Source organism: Amblyraja radiata, chromosome 5 (genome assembly GCF_010909765.2).
Source record: "Amblyraja radiata isolate CabotCenter1 chromosome 5, sAmbRad1.1.pri, whole genome shotgun sequence".
In the NCBI taxonomy this organism is placed as follows: Eukaryota; Metazoa; Chordata; class Chondrichthyes; order Rajiformes; family Rajidae; genus Amblyraja; species Amblyraja radiata.
The window spans coordinates 58,374,357-58,395,764 of NC_045960.1; the positions used below are offsets into that span (position 1 = coordinate 58,374,357).

Sequence of the window (21,408 nt, forward strand, 5' to 3'; positions counted from 1 at the left end):
CACACACAGTAAGACCGAGGTACTGTGCTCAGTCCATCTGTGTCTCCCACATACACAGTAAAATATGTCTCCAAATGAGCCAATTCAACCAAGGGAGGATATATATAGTGTGTGAAAAAAAAAGTTACATCATTTGTGTCACGTGTAGTTCACGATGTTCATTCAAGATTTAACGCGAAAGCTCGGGAAACGGACAAGTCACTCGCACAAATAACAGAAATGCCGAGTACCGTGGGAACTCTTTATCTACCCCCGTTATATCGTGCGAGACTCGTGCTGGACCACGACCTCTTCACTCTGGTGACATCTTGCGTCAACTCGCCCCGTGAAAAAGCCCCATTATTCTTAAACTGTGGCCCCTGGTTCTGGACTACAACATTCCTACATCTTTGTAGTAGTCTACAACTACTATAAGAATTTCACCCAGTCTGCTCTTGTACATTGAACCTCTAGCAACCAACGGTTCATGCAAGGGAATATGATTGGCAGAGAATTATTTTACAATGCAGGTGGATCCAAGAATCAGTTTACTTGCAGAATCTTACATGGGCATTTCTTCTGCTGATGGCCCAATTGAGACACACAATACTGAAAATCCCTTGAAAATGTGGCAGCATCAATGAAGACCATATTCCTTTGATATTTCATTGTTAGATTATTTTATCCACTGTGCATTTGTAGATTCTGTAAATGCACATGGACATTTATAGATTCTGCCCCACTGCAGCTTGGGCAGCAGAATCCCACAAACATTAAACTTTTGACCTATTATCAAGGGCCACAGATTTTTCCCAAAAGTAAAATCAGCCTGCCTTATTTACCCTCATGCACAACATGCTACCAGAGATCTGAAAACAGGTAAACAGTGAGTGCTGTTTTTCACACCCTTTAGTGAATGTCATTAAAGGCTATTATTTATTCAGCTAATGTTTTTGTTGAAGTTTTACGCGTGTCAGTCAAAGATATGCAGGTTCTGTAAATCCTGGGAAAGGGCACAGGTTAAGCTAAAACAACAAGGTGAAGCCCTAAAACCAAATTTTATGTTCAGATTCAGCATGTTCAATATTTTGACTGTGGAAATCTGAATCCAAATTTGCAACTTTTGATGTTTTCAGGCTCCGAAAAGTATAGAACTCAATTATCCCATCCTTTGATTGCTGCGGGATATAATCCTGCCTCCGGATCACAGTATCAACTGTTAAAGAGAATCCTCGATAGCATCACTTTCTCAATACCAAAATTACCCCCACACCAATGCAATCCCCTCCACTTGCTCATATGTCCTTTTCTTCATTTACTCCCTCAAGGATTACACCTTATTTTTCCTCCACCAGTGCATCCACAAAAGGATGTTTATTCCTGTTTCCTTCACATTTCATAGAAATCAAACAATCAGACAGAATAAGCAAATCTTCCTTACAATAAATTCCTTAGTAGAATTGTACAAGTTGCTGAATTCACTAAAGTTCAACCAAAGCTGTGTTATGTACATCCGTCATCTGTTTATTCATATTAACAATTATATTATTCTTATATTTATTACTTGTATTCACTGTTTAGTCATATTAACAATTATATAATTATGTAATAATCATATTAACATTCAATGTGCAAGACATACAGAAGATGAGGCCACATTTAGAGGACTATGTTCAGTTTTGGTACACCCTGTTATAGGAAAGATGTTGTTAAGCTGGAAAGTGTGCAGAGAAGATGTTGCCAGGACTCGAAGGACTGAGCTATAGTGACAGGTGGAGCAGGCATGGGCTTTATTCCTTGGAGCGCAGGAGAATGAGGGGTGAACTAGAAGTGTACCAAGTCATGAGAGGAGTAGATATGGTAAATGCACAGAGTATTTTACCCAGAACAGGGTATCAAAAACCAGAGTGCATAGGTTTAAGGTGAAGGGTAGTAGGTATATGGAACTGGTGGATAAAATAAATCTGACATTAAAATATCCAAGGACATGCAACAAATTACCAACATACTTTACAGATGAATCCATAAAAAAATGTGTTGGGATTGGAATAGAGATATTAAGGGAAAGATGGAATAATACCAAAGGAGATGGCAGAAATATTTAATTGCTTTGATATTTACGATGGAGACCCTGATACTCGATGACAAGGTGAGTAATAAGAAAACTACAATGAAAACAGAAAAAGAACAGGAGGGAAGGTTTAACGGAGAAATACGGGGCAAGTTTTACACAGAGTGATCGGTGATGGGAACGTGCTGCCAGAGGTGGTGGTGGAGTCATATACAATCATGGCATTTAAGAGGCTTATAGATAGCCACATGAATATGCAGGGAATGGAGGGATATGGATCACAAAGCAGGAAGCGGTGATTAGTTTAACTGGGAATCATGCTCAGCATAGACCTAGTTGGCTGAAGAGCCTGTCCCTGTGCTGCACTGTCTTACGTTCTATGTAAAGTTTGTTAGTATAGTTTTCATTTCAGTACTTATACATCGCTTTTCAATGATTTACATGCATTATATTTAGGAGAATTAACAACCCATTTTCCCACATTTAGAAGGACTGGAAATTATGTTATCTTTATATCAATTTTCTATGATTTAGAAACATAGAAAAATAGGTGCAGGAGTAGACTATTCGGCCCTTCGAGCCAGCACTGATATTCAATATGATCATGGCTGATCATCTAAAATCAATACCCCGTAAAGAAGGACAGTAAAAGCTTCTTTAGATATGTTAAGGGAAAAAGAGTAGCAAAGTCAAATGTGGGTCCCTTGAAGGCAGACACGGGTGAAATTATTATGGGCAACAAGGAAATGGCAGAAGAGTTGAATAGGCACTTCGGATCTGTCTTCACTAAGGAAGACACAAACAATTTCCCAGATGTACTGGAGGCCAGAGGATCTAAGGGGGTAGAGGAACTGAAATAAATTTTCATTAGGCGATAAATAGTATTGGGTAGGCTAATGGGACTGAAGGATGATAAATCCCCTGGGCCTGATGGTCTGCATCCCAGGGTCCACAGGCTCTAGAAATAGCAGACGCATTGGTGATCATTTTCCAATGTTCTATAGATTCAGGATCAGTTCCTGTGGATTGGAGGATAGCTAATGTTATCCCACTTTTCAAGAAAGGAGAGAGAGAGAAAACGGGGAATTACAGACCAGTTAGCCTGACTTCGGTGGTGGGAAAGATGCTGCAGTCAATTATTAAAGAGTTAATAATGGGGCATTTGGATGGCAGTAAAAGGATTAGTCCAAGTCAACATGGATTTATGAAAGGGAAATCATGCTCGAGTAATCTTCTGGAATTTTTTGAGGATGTGACAAGTAAAATGGATGAAGGGGTGCCAGTGGATGTAGTGTATCTAGACTTTCAGAAAGCCTTTGATAAGGTCCCACACGGGAGATTGGTGACTAAAATTAGAGCACATGGTATTGGGGGTAGGGTGTTGACATGGATAGAAAATTGGTTGGCAGACTGGAAGCAAAGAGTAGGAGTGAACGGGTCCTTTTCAGAATGGCATGCAGTGGCGAGTGGAGTGCCGCAAGGCTCGGTGTTGGGGCCGCAACTGTTTACCATATATATTAATGATTTGGAAGAGGGAATTAGGAGCAACACTAGCAAGTTTGCGGATGACACAAAGCTGGGTGGCAGTGTGAACTGTAAAGAGGATGTTAGGAGGTTGCAGTGTGACCTGGACAGGTTGAGTGAGTGGGCAGATGCGTGGCAGATGCAGTATAATATAGATAAATGTGAGGTTATCCACTTTGGCGGCAAAAACAAGGGGGCAGATTAGTATCTCAATGGGGTTAGGTTAGGTAAGGGGGAGGTGCAGCGAGACCTGGGCGCCCTTGTACACCGGTCACTGAAAGTTGGCTTACAGGTACAGCAGGCAGTGAAGAAAGCTAATGGAATGTTGGCCTTCATAACAAGAGGATTTCAGTATAGGAGTAAAGAGGTTCTTCTGCAGTTGTATAGGGCTCCGGTGAGACCACATCTGGAGTATTGTGTACAGTTTTGGTCTCCTAATTTGAGGAAGGACATTCTTGTGATTGAGGCAGTGCAGCGTAGGTTCACGAGATTGATCCCTGAGATGGCGGGACTGTCATATGAGGAAAGATTGAAAAGACTAGGCTTGTATTCACTGGAGTTTAGAAGGATGAGGGGGTATCTTATAGAAACATATAAAATTATAAAAGGACTGGACAAGCTAGATGCAGGAAAAATGTTCCCAATGTTGGGCGAGTCCAGAACCAGGGGCCACAGTCTTAAGATAAAGGGGAGGTCATTTAAGACTGAGGTGAGAATTTTTTTTTTCACCCAGAGAGTTGTGAATTTATGGAATTCCCTGCCACAGAGGGCAGTGGAGGCCAAATCACTGGATGGATTTAAGAGAGAGTTAGATAAAGCTCTAGGGGCTAGTGGAGTCAAGGGATATGGGGAGAAGGCAGGCACGAGTTATTGATAGGGGACGATCAGCCATGATCACAATGAATGGCGGTGCTGGCTCGAAGGGCCGAATGGCCTCCTCCTGCACCTATTTTCTATATTTCTATGTTTCCTGCTTTTTCCCCATATCCCTTGATTCCTTTAGCCCCAAGGGCTGAATCTAACTCTTCAAAACATCCAGAGAATTGGCCTCCACTGTCTTCTGTGGTAGAGAATTCCACAGATTCACAACTCTTTGGGTGAAGAAGTGTTTCCTCATCTCAGTCCTAAATGGCCTGCCCCTTATTCTTAAACGGTGACCCCTGCTTCTGGACTACCCCAACATTGCAAACATTTTTCCTGCATCTAACCTGTCCAATCCTTTAATAATTTCATATGTTTCTATCAGATTCCCTCTCATCCTTCTAAATTCCAGTGAATACAAGTCCAGTCGACCCATTCTTTCATCATATGTCAGTCCCGCCATCCTGGGAATTAACCTGGTGAACCTATGTTGCACTCCCTCAATAGCAACAATGTCCTTCCTCAAATTAGGAGACCAAAACTGCACACAATACTCCAAGTGCGGTCTCATCAGGGCCCTGTACAACTGCAGTAGGACCTCCTTGCTCCTAATCTCAAACCCTCTTGCAATGAAGGCAAACATGCCATTAGCTTTCTTCACTGCCAGCTGTACTTGCATGTTTGCTTTCAGTGACTGATGTACAAGCACACCCAGGTCTCATTGCACATCCCCTTTTCCTAATCTGACACAATTCAGATAATAATCTGCCTTCGTGTTCTTGCCACCAAAGTGGATAACCTCACATTTATCCACATTAAACTGCATCTGCCATGCATCTGCCCACTCACCCAACCTATCCAAGTCACCCTGCAGCCTCATAGCATCCTCCTCACAGCTCACACTGCCACCCAGCTTTGTGTCATCCGCAAACTTGGAGATGACATATTTAATTATCTTGTCTAAATTAATATATATTGTAAATACTGTAACTGGGGTTCCAGCACCGAGCATTGCAGCACCCCACTAGTCATTGCCTGCCATTCTGAAAAGGACCCGTTAATTCCTGCTCTTTGTTTCCAGTCTGCCAACCAGTTCTCTATCCATGTCAATACCTTACCCCCAATACCATGTGCTCTAATTTTGCACACTAATCTCTTGTGTGAGACCTTGTCAAAGGCTTTTTGAAAGTCCAGATACACAACATCCACTGGCTTTCCCTTATCCATTCTACTTGTTACATCCTCAAAAAATTCCAAAAGATTAGTCAAGCATGATTTCCCTTTCATAAATCCATGCTGACTTTGACCGATCCTGTCACTGCTTTCCAAATGTGCTGCTACAGGTGCACAACCTTTTATCCGGAGTTCCGGAAACCGAAAAACTCCGAAAACCGGCCATTTTTTCCAGGATGTCGTCTGCACACCAAAGCTCGCGTTTGGCGCCAAACTTGACCCGAAACGACCCACGGTCAACCCAGGTCTGTACTACTGTAGCGGCTGCCTCCTCCCCGGAGACCGGGGAGACACTTAAACATCTGTAAATCATTACTTAAATGTTAGTCAGTTAGTTTGGAGGGCTTTTATGTGAAGGGGGAAACTTTAATTCTTAGTCCCCTACCTGGTCGGAGAGGCGTGGAGCTGTCAATGCGTTACCGGGTCGCCGTGCAGTAAGCTCCGGAGCGCTGTGGCCGCCGATTCCCAGCTGGGGCTGCGGGCGTCCGGCCACGGGCGGCGCCGGTTGTAGCTCCGACCCCAGCAACTCTACCCCTGGCTGCGCGGCGCTCCAAATCCAGTGCGGCCCGCGGTCAGACGCCCGCAGCCCCAGCACCGCTGTGGCCGCCGACATGTTGTGTGTCGGCGGCCACAGCGCTCCGGAGCTTACCGCACGGCGACCTGGTAAGGCATTGCCCGCTCCCCGCTGGTATCCCAGCGCTGCGACGCCGCCGACTCCCAACATCGCGGCGCTGGGGCTGCGGGCGTCCGGCCGCGGGCCGCGCTGGATTTGGAGCGCCGCGCAGCCAGGGGTAGAGTTGCCGGGGTCGGAGCTCCAACCGCGGCCGGACGCCCGCAGCCCCCAGCTCCGCGATGTTGGGAGTCGGCGGCCACAGCGCTCCGGAGCTTACTGCACGGCGTATAACATCTTTCACAATCGACTCAAGCATCTTAAGGCTAACTGGTCTATAATTCCCCGTTTTCTCTCTCCCTCCTTTCTTAAAAAGTGGGGCTCTCCAGTCGAGAGAACATTGGAAAATGATCACCAATGCATCCATGATTTCTAGGGCCACCTCCTCGAGTACTCTGGGATGCAGACTATCCGACCCTGGGGATTTATCTGTCTTCAGTGCCAACATTTTACCTAAGACCATTTCCTGACTAATGTGGATTCCCTTCAGTTCCTCCCTCCTACTGGATCCTTGGTCCCCTAGTATTTCTGGGAGATTGTTTGTGTCTTCCTTAGTGAAGACAAAACCAATATACTCGTCTAACTGTTCTGCCATTTCCTTGTTTCCCATTATAAATTCACCTGTCTCTGATTGTAAGGGACCTACATTTGTCTTCACTAATCTTTTCCTTTTTACATATTTAAAGAAGCTTTCAGAGTCAGTTTTTATATTCCCTGCAAGCTTTCTTTCATGCCCTTCCCCCCCCCCCCCTCTTAATTAACCTCTATGTCCTCTTCTATTGAGTTCTAAATTTCTCCTAGTCAGGTTTGCTGCATCCTCTGGCCAATTTAAGTGCCTTTTCTTTGGATTTAACACTATCCTTGATTTCCCTAGTCAGCCATGGTTGAGCCACTTTCCCAGTTTTATTTTTTCGCTAGACAGGGATGAACAATTTTTGGAGTTCATCCATACGTTTTTTAAATCTTTACCATTGCATCTCCACCGTCAACCCTCCAAGTATTATTTGCCAGTCTATTCCAGCCAATTCCTGTCTCATACCTTCAAAGTCTCCTTTCTTCTTCTCTTTGTCACTCTCCATCCTAATGCAGAATTCCACCATATTATGGTCACTGTTGCTCAAGAGGCTTTGCACAACAAGAGCGCTAACTAATCCTTCCTCATTACACAATGCCCAATCTAGGATGGCCTGTCCTCTAGTCACTTCTTCTACATATTGGTTTAGAGAACCATCCCGTATACATTCCAGGAAATCCTCATCAGCGCTGCTACCAATTTGGTTGGCCCAATCTATATATGTAGATTAAAGTCACCCATGATAACTGCTGTACCTTTGCTACATGCATCCCTAATTTCCTACTTGATGCTATCCCTAACCTCCCTACTGCCGCTTGGTGGTCTGTATGCAGCCCCTCAATGAGAATGCTTTATGTTGATCAGTCAGTTAAGGGTAAGGTTAGTGTAAGATTCAGAACATTCCATAAAATATGCATTTCCAGTGAAACAGCATGCCAAAAAATGGCCTGTTTAAGATCAGTACTTTTTAATTCCAGATTTATTGTGTCTTGGTCTTGCTTATCCCATAAAACTGAAACATTGCTTTGTATTTATAGACCCTAAAGTATTTGAATGAAGTTGTTCAAAAATTGCAATCAAAAATCAATTAAAGCCATAGTAAATAAATGAACTAAAATATGAACAACATGTTTAGTGGGTGGTGATGTCATGTTTTTATCTGATTAGCAATATAAAACAGCACTCATTATTCTGCAACACCTGTCCCTTTACCTCCCCCCTCGACTCCATTCAAGGACCCAAGCAGTCGTTCCAGGTGCGACAAAGGTTCACCTGTATCTCCTCCAACCTCATCTACTGCATCCGCTGCTCTAGATGTCAGCTGATTTACATCGGTGAGACTAAGCGGAGGTTGGGCGATCGTTTCGCCGAACACCTCCGCTCAGTCCGCAATAACCTACCTGAACTCCCAGTGGCTCAGCACTTCAACTCCCCCTCCCATTCCCAATCCGATCTCTCTGTCCTGGGTCTCCTCCATTGCCAGAGTGAGCAACACCGGAAATTGGAGGAACAGCACCTCATATTCCGCCTGGGTAGCTTGCGTCCGGATGGCATGAACATTGAATTCTCCCAATTTTGCTAGCCCTTGCTGTCTCCTCCCCTTCCTTAACCCTCGAGCTGTCTCCTCCCATCCCCCTGCCCTCGGGCTCCTCCTCCTCCTCCCTTTTTCCTTCCTTCTCCCCCCCGCCCCCATCAGTCTGAAGAAGGGTTTCGGCCCGAAACGTCACCTATTTCCTTAGCTCCATAGATGCTGCTGCACCCGCTGAGTTTCTCCAGCATTTTTGTGTACCCTCATTATTCTGATATTGATGACTTTTCATTATATTTTATTCTTTTTTGGGGGTATGGAATCTGCTAGTAAGGTCAAGATTTACTGCCCCAAAAGATAGTGGGGCTCCCACAGTGCCGGTAGGTAGAGAAGCTAGGATTTAGACTGGATGATATGCGATTCAGAAAGCAACTTTGAGGATCATGGTTCCATGCACGAGCTGCCCTTGTTCCTCCAGGCAGTAGAAGTTGCAGGTTTGGGTGATGTTGATTAATTAGCACACATTGCAGGTGATACGCAAATACAAGAGACTGCAGAAAGTGATGGACTCATCCCTGCACATTAATCCCCACCCCCAAAAGCATTTACTTGACTTGCTGCCTCAAGATCGCGGTAACTATCATCAAGGATCCCCATAATCTGGGCTAGTCCTGTCGTCACTACTACCATCAGGCAGGAGGTACAAAAGTCTGGTCCCATACCATCAGGTTCAAGAACAGGTACTTTATTACAATAATCAGGTTCGTGAACAACCTTGGACAATCCTAAACCCAGCTAAGTAATGGAACACTATGGACTGCCTTGCACTGACATGGGCTTGTTTTATCCTTGTGTTGGCACTCTCATAGAGTCAAAGAGCATGAAATCAGGCATCGTGGTCCAAACTTGCCCACACTGACCATGGTGCCCCATCTACACAAGTGCCATTTGCCCACATTTGGCCCATGTTCCTCTAAATCTTCCGAGTCCATATACTTGTCCAAATGTCTTTTAAATATTGTTATAGTATATGCCTCAACTATCTCCACTGGCAGCTCAATCCATATACCTACCATCCTTTGAGTGAAAACGTTGCCACCTCAAATTCCTATTAAATCTTTCTCCTCTCACCTTAAACCTATGTTATCTGGTTCTTGATTCCCCTATTCTGGTAAAATACAATTTCCCTCATGATCTAATACACCTTTATAAGATCACCCCTCATCCTCCTGCGCTCCTAGGAATAAACCCCCAGCCAGCACAACCTCTCCTATAGCTCAGGCCATCAAGTCCTGGAAATATTCTCATAAATCTTCTCTGCACTCTTTCCAGTTTAACAGAATCTTTCCTGCAGCAGGGAGACCGAAACTGAACACAATACTCCAAATCTAGCCTTACCAATGCCTTGTACAAAAGTAACGTAACATCCCAACCATGAATAGTTGCCCGTATTGAAGAAGGCCAATACGCCGAAAGCTTTCTTGATCATCCTATCTACCTGCAACGCCATAGTCTTTTTCCTTTTTCACTATCTCGTATAATTTACAGTGCCCTCCATAATGTTAGGGACAAAGACCCATCATTTATTTATTTGCCTCTGTACTCCACAATTTGAGATTTCTGATAGAAAAAAGTGCACATTGTCAGATTTTAATGAAGGCCATTTTTATACATTTTGGTTTCACCATGTAGAAATTACAGCAGTGTTTATACATAGTCCCCCCATTTCAGGGCACCATAATGTTTGGGACACAGCAATGTCATGTAAATGAAAGTAGTCATGTTTAGTATTTTGTTGCATATCCTTTGCATGCAATGACTGCTTGAAGTCCATAATTCATGGACATCACCAGTTGCTGGGTGTCTTATCTGGTGATGCTCTGCAAGGCCTGTATTGCAGCCGTCTTTAGCTTATGCTTAGTTTATCTAGCCTCCAACCAAAATGTAGATGTTGATTAACTCAATAATGATAATGCTGCTGAATGTCAAAGGTAGTTGGTTAAATTCTCTTTTGTTGGACATGGCCAGTGTCATGTACTTCTATGGAATTAATATTGCTTGATATTTTTAAACCTATGAGAATGGAGCCGCTGGGCTTGTACACTCTGTAGTTTAGAAGGATGAGAGGATATCTCATTGAAGCATATAAGATTGTTAAGGGTTTGGACACGCTAGAGGCAGGAAACATGTTCCCGATGTTGGGGGAGTCCAGAACCAGGGGCCACAGTTTAAGAATAAGGAGTAAGCCATTTAGAACGGAGACGAGGAAACACTTTTTCTCACAGAGAGTGGTGAGTGTGGAAGTCTCTGCACTCAGAGGGCGGTGGAGGCAGGTTCTCTGGATGCTTTTAAGAGAGAGCTAGATGGGGCTCTTAAAAACAGCAGAGTCAGGGGATATGGGGAGAAGGCAGGAACGGGGTACTGATTGGGGATGATCAGCCATGATCACATTGAATGGCGGTGCTGGCTCGAAGGGCTGAATAGCCTACTCCTGCCTATTGTCTATTGTCTATGCCAGAGTATTATTGAGGTCTCACTGCATATTGACCACTTCATTTTCTGAGGAATTGTGAATAGAATTCAACATTTTGCAACCATTCCCTCTTTTGATATAATGATGGAGAGAGCACTATTGACAAAGGAACTGAAGATGGGACTAAGACTGCCTAGGGCAGCGCCCTGAGGAACTCTTAAAAATGGTGTCCATAAATTGGGGTAATTGGCTTCCAACAATCATAACCATTTTTCTTGATTTAAGAACTATAACTATTGGAGTGTTTACCCCTTGATGCCCAGTGACTTTACCAAGGCTTCTTGAAGCAATGTTAGGTCAATGCTACTTTAATGTCAACAGCAGTAAATCTTGGAATTCAGCTCCTTGGTTGTTGCTTGAAACCAAAGTTGTGATGAGATCTGGAAACCCAGACCTAACTGCACAACTAGTGGAAGTAACAGGTTATTGAGCCATCAATGTCTCCTTCCACTATTTTGCTGCTGATTGGGTTGCAATTAGTCCTGCTTTTTGTGAATGGTATATACCTGGGAAATTTTGCACAATGTTTAAATTTCAATGTTGTACCTGTGCTCGAACATCTTAGCTAGAGACACAGCTCGATCCAGAGTATATTCAGTACAACAACTTGAATACAGTCTGATCACACACCCTTTGTAATACCCCATGATCTCAGACATTTCTTGATATCACGTGCAAATCAAAGAGACTAAATTGGCCAAGCATATAATGAATTAAATGCACACAAAGCAGAGGATGCAACATCTCTTAAAATTAAAATAAAGTAAATGCTATGGTCAAAGTAGCTTTTAAAGAATCCGGACAGATAACCATGCATTAAACTTAAACATTAGAGTAAAATTTTAATATGTTCTATAGTTTGTGAAAATTCTTACATCCGGCACTATTGCATTGAAAAGTAGTTTGTTGGTCTTTGTTGGAAGATGTCATGAAAAAGCATGATGATTTAGACAAGAATAGTGAGATTTTCAGCATAAGCATTCTGTATATCATTTGGCCAGAGGTGGAGGAAGTGGATTTTGTAATTCATTATAAGTTATAAACTTTTTGTTTCCTTTATGTTAATGGCTGCAGATCCTTCTGTAGGAAACGTCCATGATCCACCACCACGTAGAACAGTACTGAAACAAATCCTGTCTCAGAATAGTTCTACCTAATCTGTTGCTTAGAACTTCATTGGGAATGCAACTCTTTTGTTCTTTCATCCAGATACAGTGAATCAGGATATAACATACCAAATAAAGATTGAACATTTGCATGACAAATACAGATAAACCAATTAATTTGTCCCAAGGTGAAATGTAAACACTCCAGTCTTTCCAGCAAACTGTACTAAATAAATTAATGTTATTTTATATACTAAAAGTTTCCACATCAGCAAGCAACCAACTTGAAAAATGCTGGGGCTGCAGAACTGAAGATTGACAGATGTTTCTCATCACTCAAGCAATAGTTTGCACCGCCATATTAACCATAAAGCTCTTGTAACATGACAAGAAGGAATGCTTAACATCAGATATGCAGAGCCTACTGCCTTAAAGAATACTTTAGTCTCTCTTGAGAAACAGCATCTGTCACATTCCTGTCTGTCCTCCCACACTCTTGAATCAATTAAAATGCAATCACAAAATAGCTTTCAGTAATTGAAGTTCAGGGAGTGACAGGACACAGATTCCTCTTAAATTGCGACTGGTTTGATTGTTTTTATTGTCACATTTATTGTCTGCTAAAAGTGCTTGAATCGGCATGATAGACTTTTCATCATATTCAAGAATAATAGTGCATGAATACTCTGCTAGTATTGTGCTTAGTGGTGGAATCCCTACTTTATTCCATCACATAGCAACGTGACTGTGGCAGACCATCGTGCCGAGCCTTTCACTGGCCTGGCTCGCCCACCATGGAGCCTGGAGACCCATTCCCACGAGGCAAGCTGCCAAGCTCTGTCCTGCTCATCTGCATGGGCCAGAGAGAAGGTTGAAGAGATTCAAGATGGCGGCGGCGGAGGATGCAAGGAAATAAAGGGCCGGTAAGCGGAACCAGGGTCTTACCTGGATGCTACAAGGTCGGCTGCGGGAGGCACCCCCCGGGGCACAAAGACTGAATGGTGACTGGGTGAGGCTAGCGATAATGGTTGGCTGGCCGATGTGCGGATCTGGATCAAAGCTACACTGAAGTAGGCCCCTCGAGGCCCTCCGGCAGCCTGGGGCTCAACTGGATTGGGTGCCACTCCAAGAGACAAAGCGCCGGACCAGACAGAACCTGCAGCGGCACGGAATGGAGGAGCAGCAGTGGAGGACTCCAACGGCTTCACTTGGCCAGGCCAATCCTGCAACACTGCCAGGACAACGGGCCTTTATGACTAGCTGCACTTAGAACGACTTGGAATTGAAAATGGCACCAAAACCTGATGACTCTTGTGTCCTCAGTGTACAATTCCTATACACTTGTACTTAATCTAAGATTGTGCTTATGTACAGTGATACCTTTACAGAACTGTATGCAAAAAAATGTCACTGTACCTTGGTACCTGTGACAATAAAGAACCATTGAAACATATTCAAAGAGGCAATCTCTAGAAGTCACTCATCCATTGCAGATACATAAATTAAAAACTGAAAATTATGATGTTATATTTCTCACACATAGTACTAGTATTGATATGTCAGGATACAGGGAGTAAAACAAACACAGGTATCCCACTCTAGCTCTTTCCCCAGCAGAGTGTTATCATAGTGTTTTTGACTGCGCGGAAATATTTTTACTGAAAACACCTACCAGTATACCAGTTTCCTGGCTTGCCAAATATACATAGTCATGATGTTCTTTTTCCTTTGGCCAGTAAGAGCACATTACTTCGTTGGTGCTTGAAAATACACAATCACCCTTTTTACAACTAATTTAATTGAGGAAGGATGTGCTGGCACTGGAGAGGGTCCAATAAAGGTTTACAACAATGACCCCAGGATTGTGTGGATTAAATTATGATGAGCGTTTGATGGCACTGGGCCTCTACTCGCTGGAGTTTAGAAGGATGAGGGGGACCTCATTGAAACTTACCGAATAGTGAAAGGCCAGGATAGAGTGGATGTGGAGAGGATGTTTCCACTAGTGGGAGAGTCTCGGACCAGAGGTCATAGCCTCAGAATTAAAGGTCCCTTTAAGAAACATAGAAACATAGAAAATAGGTGCAGGAGTAGGCCATTCGGCCCTTCGAGCCTGCACCGCCATTCGATATGATCATGGCTGATCATCCAAATCAGTATCACATCCCTGCCTTCTCTCCATACCCCCTGATCCCTTTAGCCACAAGGGCCACATCTAACTCCCTCTTAAATATAGCCAATGAACTGGCCTCAATTACCTTCTGTGGCAGAGAATTCCACAGATTCACCACTCTCTGTGTAAAAAATGATTTTCTCATCTCGGTCCTAAAAGACTTCCCTCTTATCCTTAAACTGTGACCCCTAGTTCTGGACTTCCCCAACATCGGGAATAATCTTCCTGCATCTAGCCTGTCCAACCACTTAAGAATTTTGTAAGTTTCTATAAGATCCCCCCTCAATCTTCTAAATTCTAGCGTGTACAAGCCGAGTCTATCCAGTCTTTCTTCATATGAAAGTCCTGCCATCCCAGGAATCAGTCTGGTGAACCTTCTCTGTACTCCCTCTATGGCAAGAATGTCTTTCCTCAGATTAGGAGACCAAAACTGTACGCAATACTTCAGGTGTGGTCTCACCAAGACCCTGTACAACTGCAGTAGAACCTCCCTGCTCTTATACTCAAGAATGAGATGAGGAGGAATGTCTTAAGTCAGAGGGTGGTGAATCTGTGGAATTCCTTGCCACAGAAGGCTGTGGAGGCCAAGTCAGTTGATATCTTTAAGGCAGAGATAGATAGATTCTTGATTAGTACGGGTGTCAGGGGTTATAGTGGAGAATGGGACTAAGAGGGGAACGATAGATCAGCCATGATTGAATGGCGGAGTAGACAATGGGCTGAATGGCTTAATTCTGCTCCTATCACTTTTGAACTTAATTAGCATCCAGAACCCAGGAACAAATCCTTGGTATAAGGTGAGATAGCAATGTGATAAATCAATTAATTATAAAACCATTACTAATTGATTACTAAAGATTTGTGCACCAAGGTCAGGGTGGAAAAGATGAATGAAATTTCTAAACATATTTGATTCTTATGGAATAAAACTACATTCCGTTTAGTTAGTACATTCGAAAAACAAGCCAGTTTCAGTAATGGTGACCATTAACGATGATAGTAGCACAATTACATTGCACCACAATGCCTGAGCTCACAACGGATTTTTATCCGCCAAGTTGATCAGCCTGAAACAGTAAATTGCTTGGGAGACTGTTCTAGGAACAGAATCAGACATAGTTAACAGTCAGATGTCAATATGATAAATCTACAACACAGTATCAAATGCATGATAAACAGTGGTACAAATGTGCCGCAGTCCACTATTAGCAAATTCACAATCTTTGGATAGCTGTAGGAACCTGCAGATGCTGGTTTAAACTGAAGATACTGTATATACAAAAAGCTGGAGTGACTCAGCAGGTCAGGCAGAATCTCTGGAGGAAAGGAATAGGTGATGTTCTGATTCAAGTTTGAAGATGGGTTTCGACCTGAAATGTCACCTATTCCTTTTCCTCAGAGATGCTGCCCCACCTGTTGAGATACTCCAGCTTTTTGTGTCTATCTCTGGATTTGTTTTCACATTGAAGTGGTGAATGCTACCGGGCATTTAAACTATGAATAAGAAGAGATAACTCCATGAACATGCCAGTATTCACAAAGCTCATTAATTGAGTATCATGTGAAATTATCTTCATCATTGATCAATTTCTGCCTCCCCACCATCACAGAAGCCAGTCTTCAGCCAATTCATTCCATATGAAAAGGCTAAATATACTTGATAGGAAAGGGAATGGGTCCCAATCACTGAAGCACTGAAGATTTACTTCCCAGAACTAGCAGAAATATTCCAAAACACCTGAAACTATTCAATAAGTGTAGAATAGCCCAGGTTAGTCCTGTCAACATAAAGCAGCATACTTGCAAACCAATTGCTAACTACATTAGCCTTATCTCCATCATCAGTAGATGACAAAAGCCATATTTGACATCAGGTAAAACCTCCACACCAATAACACCTACGATATTATACTGTTGCATTCCTCAAGCACCACTTGACTCAGCACCACTTTCATTACAGCCTTGGTCCAAAGAAAAGAGCTGAATTCCAAAGATGATGAGAGAATAGTATCACAGGACAGCATTTGACCAAGTGTAGCATTAATGGGCCTTAAAACTAAAATAAATGTGAATCAGGAGATATCTCCACTGGTTTATGTTATGTTTATGTTAACTTTTATGTAGTTATGTGTCCTGTTGCTTTTTTTAGTTTGGCTGTATGGTAATACAAATATTACTGTACCTTAATTGGTACACGTGACAATAAAAGACATTTGAAACCTTTGGTTGGAATCATAAAGAAAGATGATTGTGTTTGTTATCAATCAATCATAGAAACATAGAAACATAGAAAATAGGTGCAGGAGTAGGCCATTCGGCCCTTCGAATTACATTAGCTACCCTCCAATCCTCAGGAACTACTCCAGAATCATCCTCAGGAATCATCTCAGCCACGGGATTATTGAGTATTTAGGACAGTGTTACAGGTTCAACTGTTGGAATGCAACTTTTTCATTGGAATGTCAAAAGTATCAGTGTCATTTTAATTTGCACAGTATTAAGAACTATTTGCATCTTCTCAGATAATGAAACTGTTCACGCTAGCATGCAGAAAGCCTCTGTGAGCTTTCACATGGACTGATTCGTGACGACTATGATTTGCAGCACATGCCACAGAGTGACCATTTCCAACAGGTGACAGTCCCCATCCATCCATCTTGACCACTGAATAACATTAATATTGTTGAATATTCAATCAGCAGCAAGCTGGAGGAAGGGAGCGTCACCAGTGGCCACATATTGAATTAGACCAGCCATGTAAATAAATCAAGAACAGCTCAGATGCTCGGTATTCTGCGGTGAATAACTTACCACCAGACTCTCCAAACCTTTTCCACCATCTGCAAGACACAAGTCAGGAGGATGATGGAATATGTTGGCCAGGATGAATGCAGTTTCAGCAACACTCAAGCTCAACAAGATCCAGAGCAAAACCATCACCATGAATACTCTGTCTCTGCTGCAGCATATACTTTCTACAAAATGTAGAACGGCATCTCCCAAATGCACAATATTTACTACTTACATTAGCAAAGACAGAAACATGGGACCACCATTACCTCCAAGACACATATGACATGATCTTTGGAAATACTCCTTCACTGCTATTACATTAATATCCTGGGAATACTGTGGAAATAGCATCAGCAAATAGGTTGATGCAACTTAAGGAAGAAGCTGACTACATCTTTTAAAAGGATGAACAAAATATGACACAATGTCAATAATATTCATATTTTGTAAAATATTCTCTTCCTAAGCTGTACTGTACCATACCAGCATGCCAAGAACACAATAGTGCACATTTTAGATCCGTAAGCGATTTACAGTTTAGGTCATTCAGCCCAACAAGCTCATGCTGATTTTAAAGAAAGTCTAATCCCATCAGTCTAATCAGATGGCAGTCTGAGCCATCTAGCCGGTCCCCCACAGCCGAATGCAAGACCCGCATGGAGTAGCTGCCTAACCATACCCTGCTCCCACAACCCGACGGACTGCAACCTAAAAGGGGGAGCCCACCAAGCCGGGCCCTGCTTGACCCCTGAAGACCAGAGACCGAGAGAATGGAGACGGTGACGACGACACACGTGGCGGGTGAGGAGCAAGGCCAGCGCAGGTTCCCCGCACAATATGTTATCTGCCATTCTCTTCATAGATGCTGCCTGACCCATTAAGTTCTTCCAGCACTTTGATTTTTGCATCGATTTTTGCGTTAGGGTAGTTTAAATTCATATTCCCTTATTACCATTTTTACTAATCACAAGGTTATAAGGTCAAAAGTGGTAGCAGTAGAATTAGGCCATTTGGCCCATCAAGTCTACGCCATTTAATCATGGCTGATCTATCTCTCCCTCTAAACACCATTCTCCTGCCTTCTTCCCATAACCCCTGACATCTGGACTATATTATGGATTATTCTCTTGTGTACTGAGATTCAGTGAAAACTTTGTCATCAAAGTATACTAAACATGAGTATCATCTGGTCACACACAAGTACAACAGGTAGAGCAAAGAGAAGAATATGCAGATCTCACGGACCTTCAACACCTGGCAGACAAGGTGCTGGGAATCCCTGGGCAATGCGGTGCCGAGACTCTGGCTCCAGGACTTCCTGCCAGCCTCTGACGGTGCAAATCACGGTGCAAAACTTTGTCTCCAATGGACTATTTTACACTTATTAAAACATTCTCCATTCTCTTGCCTTCTCCCCATAACCCCTGACACCTGTACTAATCAAGAATCTATCTATCTCTGCCTTAAAAATATCCACTGACTTGGCCTCCACAGCCTTCTGTGGCAAAGAATTCCACAGATAATAATAATAATAATAATCATACCTTTTATTGTCATTGCACATAAGTGCAATGAGATTTGGTATGCAGCTTCCATCCGATGTCATAACTTAATAACTAATACAATTTAGATTTAGATACCCCGAGAACATGGTTTGTAAAAAGAACATTAAAACAGTAAAACAGACTAAAGTGCAGATGTGTCTGTGCGACGTGACCATCCGAGGGAGACAGTCCATGGGGGGTGGGGGCCACTCAGCAGGGCTGGTTCAGAGCCGCTATAGCTCTGGGAATGAAGCTGTTCCTGAGTCTGGAGGTGCGGGCGTAGAAGTCTGCCGGAGGGATTCGGAGGAAGTCTGCCGGAGGAAGTAGTTCGAACAGTCCACTACAAGGGTGTGAGTAGTCTTTATGGATGCTGACGGCCTTCCTGAGGCACCGTGTGTGGTAGATGCCCTCCAAGGCTGGTAGCTGTGTCCCAATAATCTTCTGCGCTCTGTGGACGACGCGCTGAAGAGCTCTCCTCTCTGCCTCCGTGCAGCTGAGATACCACACAGAGATGCCATACGTTAGTATGCTCTCAGTGGTGCAGCGGTAGAAGGTTGTCAGCAGCTGTTGGGGCAGACCAGTTTTTTTTTAATGTTCTCAGGAAGAACAGTCGTTGCTGTGCCTTCTTGACCAGCGCAGCGGTGTTGGTGGACTATGTGAGGTCCTCTGAGATGTGAGTGCCCAGAAACTTAAAGCTGAATACTCTCTCCACACTGTCCCCATAGATGGAGATTGGGGCGTATTCTCCATTATGGGACCTCCTGAAGTCAATAATCAGCTCCTTGGTCTTGGAGGTGTTTAGTGACAAGTTGTTACGTGAGCACCAGTCCGCCAGGTTCTGCACCTCCGCTCTGTATTTTGTTTCATCACCGTTGGTGATCAGCCCGATCACCCTTGGGTCGTCTGCAAAATTGACGATAGTGTTGGTGTCGAATGCAGGAACACAGTCGTGTGTGAACAGGGATTAGAGCATGGGGCTCAGTACACAGCCCTGTGGTGTGCCGGTGCTCAGGGTGATAGTGGAGGACAGGTGCGGGCCCAGTCTCACTGCCTGCGGTCACTCCGTCAGAAAATTCAGGATCCAATCTTATATCGGCGAGCTGAGGCCTAGCTGGTGGAGTTTGGTGGTGAGCTTGGTGGGGATGACCGTATTGAAGGCAGAGCTATAGTCTATGAAGAGCATCCTTACGTACGTGCCCTGTCTTTCCAGGTGAGTCAGGACAGTGTGAAGAGCCAGAGAGATGGCATCCTCTGTGGATCTATTTGCCCTGTATGCAAATTGATGAGAGTCCAGTGGGGGCAGGGATGCTGGATTTGATGTGGGAGAGGACCAGCCTTTCAAAGCACAATATATTGGTATTGGAGTTAGGGCAACCGGGCGATTCACCACCTTCTAACTAAAGAAGTTTCTCCTCATCTCCTTCCTAAAATAACGTCCTTTAGTTCTGTGGTTATGACCTCTAGTCCTAGAATCTCCCACCAGTGGAAACATCCTCTCCACTATCCTTCTTGTCCTTGGCTGAACCTTTTAACATGTTTAGTGCAACCTGATCCTATTGCTGCTCGTCTTTATTTCTGTAGTCTATTTATATTGCTTACTATATTTCCAACCTCCACTCCCACTCCTTCCTGACTCTATGGTCAGGTTTCCATTTCTCTACTAGACGTCTTTAAACCTCCCTAAAGGCAAACCACACAGCAAGGAGATATTCGTCCCAGTCTGATTAAGATATAAACTGTCTGACTTCTGCAGGTTGCACTCTCCTCCGAAACCATCCCAAATTCTCAGCAATCTAGAGTCCTCCAAACCATACCATCTCTCCAACCATGCAACCATTTGCTCTACTCTCATTCTTCTGTACTGAGATTACTATCTTTGAAGTTCTACTTCTTAAAACTCTTTCCTACCCCCCTTAAATTACTCTCCTGTTTCAGAGACTGGCATTCTCACACATATCTCCACATTTTTTCCGCTGCTACCCTTCTTCTTGATATTTGTATTCATCCCGTCTATTGAGTGTCCATCATTTTAATTGCTCCAAGATTAGTTGCCCAAGAAGAGTATATATTTTGAAATTCTCTCCCTAAACCAATTTGAAATCTACTTCATTGTGCGTTGTTGTAATTAATCCTCATATCTCCTTGTGCACTAAAGTGTCACATTTTGTGAAACTCCTCAGAATGCTTGCTATGGGCACAATATAAATGTTAGTTATTGTTGTAATCGGAGAACTATAAATTAGAGGCCTGAAAGCATATTGCAGTTCGGGGCGGGGGGGAATTGGGCTGGGGGGTGGAGGGTGAAGCGGGTGGGGGGTGGATAGGGAGGGAGTGGAGATCATATGAACCATGCAGGATGATAGGAAGTGTTAAATATGGTTAGTCGGGTTGGTCAAAAGGATCAGGCATAGTGATTGAAGATCAAAGATATCATGTGATTCTGTCGATCTAATAGATAAAAGGGAGTGACGAGTTCCAGCAGTCCACATTTCCTTTCAATGAACATATCCCCAGGCAAAACACAAAATGTCAAAGGATCCCTTTCGGGTCCAGCCCAAAACATCATCTGTCTATTCCCACCACAGACGCTACCTGACTCACTGAGTTCTCCAGCCTTTTGTCCGTTACTCAAGATTCCAGCATCTGCTGCTTTTTGAATCAACAAATTCCAAGGGGTTCAGACACCAGCCAGTAAGGTCAACCTCATTATGATATCTGAGTTACCATCACATATCATGGGAGCAGAGCAAGTGTCCTCCTTCAAGCTCACATCTACACAGCTTGGGATTGTACTACAATCTTGCACCATTCTGCATTTT

The 21,408-nt window shown here is 43.5% G+C and overlaps 1 protein-coding gene across 1 annotated transcript in view; it reads right to left on the bottom strand.

The window, feature by feature from the left end:
• The window catches only part of eva1a (eva-1 homolog A, regulator of programmed cell death), a 307,835-nt gene that overhangs the window by 59,895 nt on the left and 226,532 nt on the right, over positions 1-21,408 (bottom strand). The window lies entirely within an intron of this gene.